An 11,987-nucleotide genomic window follows, 5' to 3' on the forward strand; every position below is an offset into this window, starting at 1 on the left:
GGTGAAGAGGGGAGGAGAATTGTGCTAGAAGGGGACATTTTTGTTTGGGGTGGGAGGGTTGGATTTGTGCTAGGAGGGGGAAGTCTGGAGTGGGGGCAAAGGATGTATTTTCAGAAGGGAAATTTGAGGGTTATATGTTTTCTTTATGGGGGGGGGGGGGGGGATTTTGCTGACCCATAATGCACATACATCTTGAGTGGTGGGGCAAAGTTTACCATGTTTGCCCCGGGCTCTAGATGACTTTGTCTTGGCACCAAAGAGATATGGCTTATGTGAGAACTATGGAATTCAGGGCCAGTTCATGAGGGGAGGAGCCGCCGGGGGACCCCAGAAGAGGAGGATCGGGGCCACTCTGTGCAAAACAAGCTGCACAGTGCAGGGAAGCATGTGGCATGTTTGTTGTTACAATCAATGTGACTCGGTGTTCATCCCAACCGTAGTCTATTCACTAACAAACAGTGGCGGCCCTTCCATAGGGACACAGGGGCGCTGCCCCCCTAATCCATACGTCCGACCCCCTAATCTACATTTGGGGAGCTGGACACACAGATTCCAATGGGGGTTTTTTTTTTTTTTAGAAGCACATGATTGGATCTGGAGGCTCTAATAGGCTTTAAAAAAAAGGGTGGTCTCGGGGGCGCAGAGCATTGCACTCTAAGCCCACCCAGCTGTGTGACAATAGCAAATTATTATTCACTATTGCCTTCCTGATTCCCCCCCCCCCCCCCCCGGCCAATCAGGAAGTGGGTCCTGAGATCCGATTGGCTGAGAGGAGAAGCAATTGTATTGGCCGCCAAGGAAAAGAGGCAGCCGTCGTGATGCCGGGTAGGAGGAGACGCTGGGTGAAGCCGACGAGGAGGAAGCGCTGCCCGTGACCTAGGTGGGCGTAAGTGCCGACATGTGGTGGGCTGACGATCGAGTGATGGGGGGGCATCGATATAGTTTGAATTTGGGGAGCCAAGTGGTGCATCTCAATCACATATATAATACAATACAATGTATCAGAATAGTGAGAATACAATGTATCAGGATAGGGAGCGGGGAGAATACAATATATCAGGATAGGGAGCGGGGAGAATACAGTGTATCAGGATAGGGAGCGGGGAGAATACAATGTATCTGGATAGGGAGCTGGGAGAATACAATGTATCAGGATAGGGAGCGGGGAGAATACAATGTATCAGGATAGGGAGCGGGGAGAATACAATGTATCAGGATAGGGAGCGGGGAGAATACAATGTATCAGGATAGGGAGCGGGGAGAATACAATGTATCAGGATAGGGAGCGGGGAGAATACAATGTATCGGAATAGGGAGACGATGTCCAAGGAGACGAAACGCGTCGGGAGGACTCCACTGCTGCCAATTTTTTATATGAGAAGTGCTCAATTCACTGCATAAATGTAAGTGAGATTTAATTTTAATAAAGTAGTTTGTTTTTTTACGGAATTACGCTATTTGGCCCAATCTTTTTGTTCTGCATGGTTCCTTGAGAGGAGTGAGACCTTTTCTGTGAGCACTGGTTCTGTGTCCAACTCAGTTTGGGAAGCAAGTGTGGATCGACTTTCATCATTGAGTGTCCATCTTTTCCGGCCAGAGGATCTTTCAGCTGTATGACAGTAAAGCGCATTTGACCCTTGGAGCGCACGCTTGCTTGGGTCATTTGGAGTCGGTGAGCTCACATCCTTCTTTGTGTGCCGGTGTCGGGACCACAGGCTGTTCATGATCAACATTCTATGGACTGAAGGATTTTCCCATCTCTTCATGTTTGCACCAAGGGGGATCACATTTCGATTTTCTATAAAAGGACTTTCTTTTCACATATACATGTTTGTAGTGACTTTGAATTCGGTATTGTTCCAGATGTTTAATAATTTTCAGAGTCTGAATCGGCAAAATGTTTAAGCCACTTTTGTCACACTTTTTTTTACTAAATACGTTCTTTACAGCAACACTTTTTACGCACTTTCACCCCCTTCCTGCCCCCCCCCCCCAGTACTGGGCACTTTCACCCCCTTCCTGCCCCCCCCAATACTGGGCACTGTCACCCCTTCCTGCTCTTCAATACCGGGCACTTTCACCCCCTTCCTCTCCCCCAATACTGGGCACTTTCACCCCCTTCCTCTCCCCCAATACCGGGCACTTTCACACCCTTTCTGCCCCCCCAATACTGGGCACTTTCACCCCCTTCCTCTCCCCCAATACCGGGCACTTTCACCCCCTTCCTCTCCCCCAATACTGGGCACTTTCTCCACCTTTCTGCCCCCCCAATACCGGGCACTTTCATCCCCTTTCTGCCCCCCCAATACTGGGCACTTTCATCCCCTTTCTGCCCCCCCATACCGGGCACTTTCACCCCCTTCCTCTCCCCCGATACCGGGCACTTTCACCCCCTTCCTCTCCCCCGATACCGGGCACTTTCACCCCCTTCCTCTCCCCCAATACCGGGCACTTTCACCCCCTTCTGGCCCCCACAATACCAGGCGCTGTCAACCCCTTCCTGCCCCCCAATACCAGACACTTTCACCCCCTTCCGGCCCCCACAATACCAGGCATTTTCACCCCCTTCTTGCCCCCCCAATACTGGGCACTGTCACCCCTTTTCCTGCCCCCTCTATTCTGGGCGCTTTCACCCCCTTCCTGCGCCCCCCCCAATACCGGGCACTGTCACCCCCTTCCTGCCCCCCCAATACCGGACACTTTCACCCCCTTTCTGCCCCCCCAATACCGGGCACTTTCATCCCCTTTCTGCCCCCCCAATACTGGGCACTTTCATCCCCTTTCTGCCCCCAATACCGGGCACTTTCACCCCCTTCCTCTCCCCCGATACCAGGCACTTTCACCCCCTTCCTCTCCCCCGATACCGGGCACTTTCACCCCCTTCCTGCCCCCCCCGATACCGGGCACTTTCATTCCCTTCCTGCCCCCCAATACCGGGCACTGTCACCCCCTTCCTGCCCCCAATACCGGACACTTTCACCCCCTTCCGGCCCCCACAATACCAGGCAGTGTCACCCCCTTCCTGCCCCCTCTATACCAGGCATTTTCACCCCCTTCCTGCCCCCCAATACTGGACACTGTCACCCCCTTCCTGCTCTTCAATACCGAGCACTTTCACCACCTTCTTGCCCCCCCAATACCGGCCACTTTCACCCCCTTTCTGCCCCCCAATACCGAGCATTTTCACCCCCTTCCTGCCCCCCGATACCGGCTACTTTCACCCCCTTTCTGCCCCCCCATACCGGGCACTTTCACTCCCTTCCTCTCCCCCGATACCGGGCACTTTCACCCCCTTCCTCTCCCCCAATACCGGGCACTTTCACCCCCTTCTGGCCCCCACAATACCAGGCGCTGTCAACCCCTTCCTGCCCCCCAATACCAGACACTTTCACCCCCTTCCGGCCCCCACAATACCAGGCATTTTCACCCCCTTCTTGCCCCCCCAATACTGGGCACTGTCACCCCTTTTCCTGCCCCCTCTATTCTGGGCGCTTTCACCCCCTTCCTGCCCCCCCCCAATACCGGGCACTGTCACCCCCTTCCTGCCCCCCAATACCAGGCACTTTCACCCCCTTCCTGTCCAGGCCATTTTTCAGCTTTCCGTGCTGTCACACTTTGAATGACAATTGCGCCGTCATACAACACTGTACACAAACATTTACCATTTTCTATCACACAAGTAGAGATTTCTTTTGGTGATATTTAATCACTGCTGGGATTTTTATTTTTTACTTAGTTTCTGTCAGTACATTTTGTAACTAAGTAATTGTTCTCCTTCACTGATGGGCACCGATAGGCTGAACTGGTGGGCATTGATGAAGTGTGACCACTTATGGGCACTGATGAGGCGGCACTAATATGTCACACTTATGGGCACTGATGGGTGGCACTGATGGGCACTAATAGGCGTCACTGATGGGCACTAATAGACAGCACTGGTGGACACTGATAGGTGGCAATGGTGGGCACTGATAGGCAGCACAGATAGGCGGTACTGATGGGTGGCACTGATGGGCAACACTGATGGGCATTGATTGACAGCAGTGGCAGGCATTGATGGGCAGCACTGATAGGCGGCACCGAATGGAATTGCTAATGGGAAGGGATTGGTGGCACTCGCGGACAGTGGTGGGCAGTGATAGGAGGTACTGATGGGCATTGATGGGTGGCACTGATGGGCAACACTGATGGGCATTGATTGACAGCAGTGATGGGCAGCACTGATGGGTGGAACTGACTGGCATTACTAATGAGCACTGATTGGTGGCACTTGTGGGCAGTGGTGGGCACTCATTGGTGATGCTGTTGGCTCTATATTGTAATTAGTGCCCTGATTAGATGTGTAGATGTCCCCCTGTGTGGAGATGACGCTGATTGGCTCTCCTCACCACACACTTTCAGTGTGAGGAGAAGAGCGCCGATTACTGGCATCGCCGTGTTTACATGTGAGTGCTTGTGATTGGACACAGCGGATCACATGGTTAAAGGACTGCGGACGTGCGAGAGCAGCCATTCTGGGACACCGCCATTCGACGGCGGGGCGGGCGGCAGCTAGTTAATGAATGTGCATTGATTAAGGCTGTACAGAGGCGAGTGGCCCATGAGGATGTCCTAAGTGAAACGCGTCAGTCACAAGCTTGTAATGTCAGACTCTGGTGTGGAGGATTCTAATGTATGTGAGGAAAGTTCTCTTTCCAAGAAGGTTTTGTTTTTGTCAGAACCTCCTCCTATGGAATTCTGTATCCAATGAAAAGTACTTAGCAGAGCGCCCCCTGTTGGAAATTATGATGGTCCCCCCATTACAGATGCAGCTGTTTTGTGTCCTCTCCAGGAAAAGCGTTGCCCCCTCCCCATCCCCCCTCCCCCTCCCCCCTCCCCCTCCCCTTCCCCATTCCCCCCTCCCCCCCACCACTCTGCTGTTTGTAGCCCAGGCTGACTTTCATTTATATTGCACCCCTAGTGGCCACTTTGAGCTGTTAGAACTGCATGCATGCGCAGCGTGTCCTCCCCGGGCTCCAGCTAACCTCAGTAGCGGCCTCTCCAGACCATTCAAACTCAATGCATGCAACGTGCGTTCTGCTAGGGAACGAAGCTGCGCATGCATGGAATTGAAGTGGTTGTTACTAAGGTAATCTGGAGCCGGGGGGGGGGGGGGGGGCACTGCTCTGTCTGAACACTTTAAGGATTATTAGGAGAGGACTTCATGGGGTCACTGACTTTGTTTAACCCTGGAAAGCTCTTGGGTGTGAACCTCCCAGTTCCCTGTTGTGTAATCCGGAGCCGGGTCGGGTGTCCTCTAAGGAGGAAGTCCAGAAGAGCGGCTGACCTTTCCTCCATGAAGTGTCCGCCCAGCGCTCTGAATCACCCCCAGTGTAGGGATCATAGGGCTCTGATGATGACAAATGGGAATTTTGCTGCAAACATTAGACACAGGTCATCGGCTCTTCTGAAGCAATCGGGTCCCGTCCGTCACACTTCTATATTTGTTTCCCACAAACTTATCACTAATCTTCCTATTCATGGAAAGTGGAACTTCCGTGCAGAAGTCACCGGCCAATCGAATTCATGGATCAAATATCCCAATCTCCTATGAATGCTGGACCCCCCGACAGACCCCCCAATACTTCCCCCCCCCCTCTACTGTGCACAAGTGTGCCAATGAGGGCTTACCCTTCCCCCGCTGTGCCCACTGGTGGTAGTGCCCCATCCGCAGGCTGGCCTCTATATAGAGGAAGGAAGAGGCAACCGCAGAGAGTCCTCCGTCCTCAACTAGGTGACCACAGACCTCTCTTTTTACATGGTAGAGTTCCGCTATAACAGGGGTCTCCAAACTACGGCCCGAGGGCCACGACTGTCCCCCGGCTCTGATAGGGACCCTGATGTAAGGCAGAAATCTGACGCAAACTTTGGTGTAAGAGGGATTCTGATGGGGAGCCTAATGTACAGGGGTACTAGGATGGGGCCTCCGATCTAAGGGGGACTCTGATGTGGAGCTAAATGTAAGGGGAACTCTGATAGGGAGCCTGATGTAAGGGGGACTCTGATGGGGAGCCTGATGTGGGGAGGGGGGGGCTGTGATATGGAGCCTGATGTAAGCGGGACTCTGATAGGGAACTTGATGTAAGGGGGACTCTGATAGGGAACCTGACGTAAGGGGGACTCTGATATGGAGCCTGATCTAAGGGGGACTCTGATATGGAGCCTGATCTAAGGGGGACTCAGATGGAGAGACTGATATAAGGGGGACTCTGATATGGAGCCTGATGTAAGGGGGACTCTGATAGGGGGCCTGATGTAGGGTGGGGACTCTGATAGGGGGCCTGATGTAGGGTGGGGGACTCTGATAGGGAGCCTGATGTAAGGGGGACTCTGATAGGGGGCCTGATGTAAGGGGGGGGGGGCTCTGATAGGGATCCTGATGTACGGAGGACTCTGATATGGAGCTTGATGTAAGGGGGACTCTGATAAGAAACCTGATGTCAGGGGGGCTCTGATGGGAAACCTGATGTAAGGGGGGCTCTGATGGGGAGCCTGATGTAAGGGGAGACTAAGGCATAAGGAGGACTCTGATGGGAGCCCTGATGTACAGGGGGGGGGGGGGGGGATCTGATGGAGAGCCTCTCCATCAGAGGGGGGACTCTCATATGGATTTTGATGGAAGGCCTCATATAAGGGGGGACTCTGATGGGAGCCCAGACATAAGGGGGACTCCCATAGGGACTGTGTTGTGAGCTCTGATGTAAGGGGGGACTCCGAATGGGGAGCCTGATGTTGGGGGGGAACTCGGATCCAGACCTTGATTGAACCGGGACTCCGATGAGAAAAGTTCCGACTGAATCTTCTCTTACTCGATCTCTATGATTGGCTCGGCTTCATTTGGAAGTTCTTTGCTTAGAGTGTCACTGAAGGCAAAACTTTTTTTTTTCCCCGTATTTAAATGGCGTAAGGGAGGGTTATAGCCCCTGTCAGGTGTCCATTGGGGAGATTTCCCTTCACTTCCTGTCCCATAACCAAAACAGGAAGTGAGAGATGATCTAATGTGAGAGAATCCCCAGGTGTCCCCATTGGGGAGATTTCTCCTCCTATTCCTGTTCTGGTGACACCCCCAATATCTGGGATTTTTCTTTCACTTTCAGTGATAAATAATGGTACACAGGACAAATAGAGAGGGGGGAGGGGGGGTCTCCCTAATGGGGACACAGACATCAATAAAACCTGACAGGGGGTCTCTTCCCTCTCCACTCCATCCAACACTTTTCGGGCGCCTCCGTGTAGCGGATTCCTTTTTCTTAGTGGAGGGATCGCTGAGCGGGCGGGGGATGGGTCCGTGTCCTCTCACTGTGCCGCGCAGACACCGCCCCGCTCTCCTGTATGGGGAACTCGGATGGAATCCTCGGCCCTCCAGCTGGGGTGAAACTACAAGTCCCATGAGACATTGCAAGACCCCGACAGTCCCAGGCATGGCTCCTGGAGGGAGAGGGATGATGGGATTTCTAGTTTCACAACAGCTGGAGAGCCGAGGCTCCCTACCCCTGTGCCAGACGGATGAAAAATAGGACCACCATCCACCTTGGTTTTATGGGTCGAATCGGATCGGATTGGATGGGATCGGATGGGATGGGATCAGATGGAGTCGGTTGGGGTGGGATCGGATGGGATAGGATCTGATGGGATGGGATGAGATCTGATGAGATGGGATGGGATGGGATGGGATGGGATCGGATGGGATAGGATCTGATGGGATGGGATGAGATCTGATGGGATGGGATGAGATCTGATGAGATCGGATGGGATGGGATAGGATCTGATGGGATGGGATGGGATGAGATCTGATGGGATGGGATGAGATCTGATGAGATCGGATGGGATGGGATTGGATGGGATGGGATAGGATCTGATGGGATGGGATGAGATCTGATGGGATGGGATGGGATGAGATCTGATGAGATCGGATGGGATGGGATGGGATCAGATGGAGTCGGTTGGGGTGGGATCGGATGGGATAGGATCTGATGGGATGGGATGAGATCTGATGGGATGGGATGAGATCTGATGGGATGGGATGGGATAGAATCTGATGGGATGGGATGAGATCTGATGGGATGGGATGAGATCTGATGGGATGAGATCTGATGAGATCGGATGGGATGGGATAGGATCTGATGGGATGGGATCTGATGGGATAGGATCTGATGGGATGGGATGGGATGAGATCTGATGGGATGGGATGAGATCGGATGGGATGGGATCGGATGGGATGGGATAGGATCTGATGGGATGGGATGAGATCTGATGGGATGGGATGGGATGAGATCGGATGGGATGGGATCGGATAGGATGGGATAGGATCTGATGGGATGGGATCGGATGGGATAGGATCTGATGGGATGGGATCGGATCTGATGGGATGGGATGGAATGAGATCTGATGGGATGGGATGAGATCTGATGGGATCGGATGGGATGGGATAGGATCTGATGGGATGGGATCGGATGGGATAGGATCTGATGGGATGGGATGGGATGAGATCTGATGGGATGGGATGGGATGAGATCGGATGGGATGGGATCGGATCTGATGGGATGGGATAGGATCTGATGGGATGGGATGGGATGAGATCTGATGGGATGGGATGGGATGAGATCTGATGAGATCGGATGGGATGGGATCGGATGGGATGGGATAGGATCTGATGGGATGGGATGGGATGAGATCTGATGGGATGGGATGGGATGAGATCTGATGAGATCGGATGGGATGGGATTGAATGGGATGGGATAGGATCTGATGGGATGGGATGGGATGAGATCTGATGGGATGGGATGGGATGAGATCTGATGAGATCGGATGGGATGGGATAGGATCTGATGAGATGGGATCGGATGGGATGGGATCAAATGGGATGGGATAGGATCTGATGAGATGGGATCGGATGGGATAGGATCTGATGGGATGGGATCGGATGGGATAGGATCTGATAGGATGGGATGGGATGAGATCTGATGGGATGGGATGGGATGAGATCTGATGGGATGGGATGGGATGAGATCGGATGGGATGGGATCTGATGGGATGGGATAGGATCTGATGGGATGGGATGGGATGAGATCTGATGGGATGGGATGGGATGAGATCTGATGAGATCGGATGGGATGGGATCGGATGGGATGGGATAGGATCTGATGGGATGGGATGAGATCTGATGGGATCGGATGGGATGGGATAGGATCTGATGGGATGGGATCGGATGGGATGGGATAGGATCTGATGGGTTGGGATGGGATGAGATCGGATGGGATGGGATCGGATGGGATGGGATCGGATGGGATGGGATGGTGGCGGGCGTCAGCGGACATCTGGCGCTCTATAGAGGAGACTGAAGGGTCCAATCAGATCGGAGCGCCCGTGTCACCCTTAGTGACACTAACTGAAGTTCTCTGTTCTTCTGAATGATCTCATGCAAGGGGTTCACTATGGTGGGCATCCAGTGGTGGGGGAGGGGGTGGGGTGGGCAGAAGACCTGGGATGGACCCGAGAAGAGGAGGATCGGGACTGTTCCGTGCACAACCATTACACAGAGCTGGTAAGTATAACTTGGGGGTGATTTACTAAAGTCTGGTGCAGCCGTGCGTGGCAGCCAATCGGCTTCCAGGTTTTATTGTCAAAGCTTAAAGAGTAACTCCACTTTTGTTGAGAAATAATCCCCTCCCCCACCCTCTTGGTGATCTCTGTACATTGCAGGGATTGTAACACACTTTGTAGCAGATTCCGACCTTTTGTTATTCTGAAGAGGAAGCTGATTGCTTTACTAGTGACTTTATCATTATCAATCAGCTGCTGCACCTGCAGGGTTCTAATGAGGAAAGTGGCGGGGTCTGCATCCCTTTAGATGTGATTTTCCCTTTGGGAAAGTCTCGCCAAGAATGACATTGAAGGGCTCATGCACATAGGGGGTGCGCGGACTTTGGGGTGTGGCCCCCCGAACTTCAACCACACGGGCCTTTCTCTGAGGCCTCACTGCACAGGGAATGAATGGGAGGTGCTCTGTGCTGAGAGGCTTCCTGTTCATTCACAAACTGAAGCATAGTAAAGATTTACTTACTCGGTAAGGAAAAAAGTTTGCTATGCTTCAGCTATAAATGAATACAGTGAAAAGGAAGAGGCTGGTAAATTGAGTATTGATTAGCCCCTCCCCCCACTACACATTCTGACACATCCCCCGCAACCAATCCCAATCCCAATCCCATCCCATCCCATCCCATCCCATCAGATCCTATCCCATCCCATCCCATCCCATCTGATCCCATCCCATCCGATCTCATCAGATCTCATCCCATCCCATCCGATCTCATCCCATCCCATCCCATCAGATCCTATCCCATCCCATCCCATCCCATCCGATCTCATCAGATCTCATCCCATCCCATCAGATCTCATCCCATCCCATCCCATCAGATCCTATCCCATCCCATCCCATCCCATCCGATCTCATCAGATCTCATCCCATCCCATCAGATCTCATCCCATCCCATCCCATCAGATCCTATCCCATCCAAGCCCATCCCATCAGATCCTATCCCATCCGATCCCATCCCATCCCATCCCATCAGATCCTATCCCATCCCATCCCATCCCATCAGATCCTATCCCATCCGATCCCATCCCATCAGATCCCATCCCATCCCATCCGATTCCATCCCATCCGATCTCATCAGATCTCATCCCATCCCATCAGATCTCATCCCATCCCATCCCATCAGATCTCATCCCATCCCATCCCATCCGATCCCATCCCATCAGATCCTATCCCATCCGATCCCATCCCATCAGATCCTATCCCATCCCATCCGATCCCATCCCATCCGATCTCATCAGATCTCATCCCATCCCATCAGATCCTATCCCATCCGATCCCATCCCATCAGATCCTATCCCATCCGATCCCATCCCATCTGATCCCATCCCATCCGATCTCATCAGATCTCATCCCATCCCATCCGATCTCATCAGATCTCATCCCATCCCATCAGATCTCATCCCATCCCATCCCATCAGATCCTATCCCATCCCATCCCATCCCATCCGATCTCATCAGATCTCATCCCATCCCATCAGATCTCATCCCATCCCATCCCATCAGATCCTATCCCATCCAAGCCCATCCCATCAGATCCTATCCCATCCGATCCCATCCCATCCCATCCCATCAGATCCTATCCCATCCCATCCCATCCCATCAGATCCTATCCCATCCGATCCTATCCCATCAGATCCCATCCCATCCCATCCGATTCCATCCCATCCGATCTCATCAGATCTCATCCCATCCCATCAGATCTCATCCCATCCCATCCCATCAGATCTCATCCCATCCCATCCCATCCGATCCCATCCCATCAGATCCTATCCCATCCGATCCCATCCCATCAGATCCTATCCCATCCCATCCGATCCCATCCCATCCGATCTCATCAGATCTCATCCCATCCCATCAGATCCTATCCCATCCGATCCCATCCCATCAGATCCTATCCCATCCGATCCCATCCCATCCGATCTCATCAGATCTCATCCCATCCCATCAGATCTCATCCCATCCCATCCCATCAGATCCTATCCCATCCAAGCCCATCCCATCAGATCCTATCCCATCCCATCCCATCCCATCAGATCCTATCCCATCCCATCCCATCCCATCAGATCCCATCCCATCCCATCCGATTCCATCCCATCCGATCTCATCAGATCTCATCCCATCCCATCAGATCTCATCCCATCCCATCCCATCAGATCTCATCCCATCCCATCCGATCCCATCCCATCAGATCCTATCCCATCCGATCCCATCCCATCAGATCCTATCCCATCCCATCCGATCCCATCCCATCCGATCTCATCAGATCTCATCCCATCCCATCCCATCAGATCCTATCCCATCCGATCCCATCCCATCAGATCCCATCCCATCCCATCCGATTCCATCCCAT

This window comes from Lithobates pipiens, unplaced genomic scaffold (assembly GCF_037356315.1).
Source record: "Lithobates pipiens isolate NorthernLeopardFrog02 unplaced genomic scaffold, aLitPip1_a1.2 Scaffold_27, whole genome shotgun sequence".
In the NCBI taxonomy this organism is placed as follows: domain Eukaryota; kingdom Metazoa; phylum Chordata; class Amphibia; order Anura; family Ranidae; genus Lithobates; species Lithobates pipiens.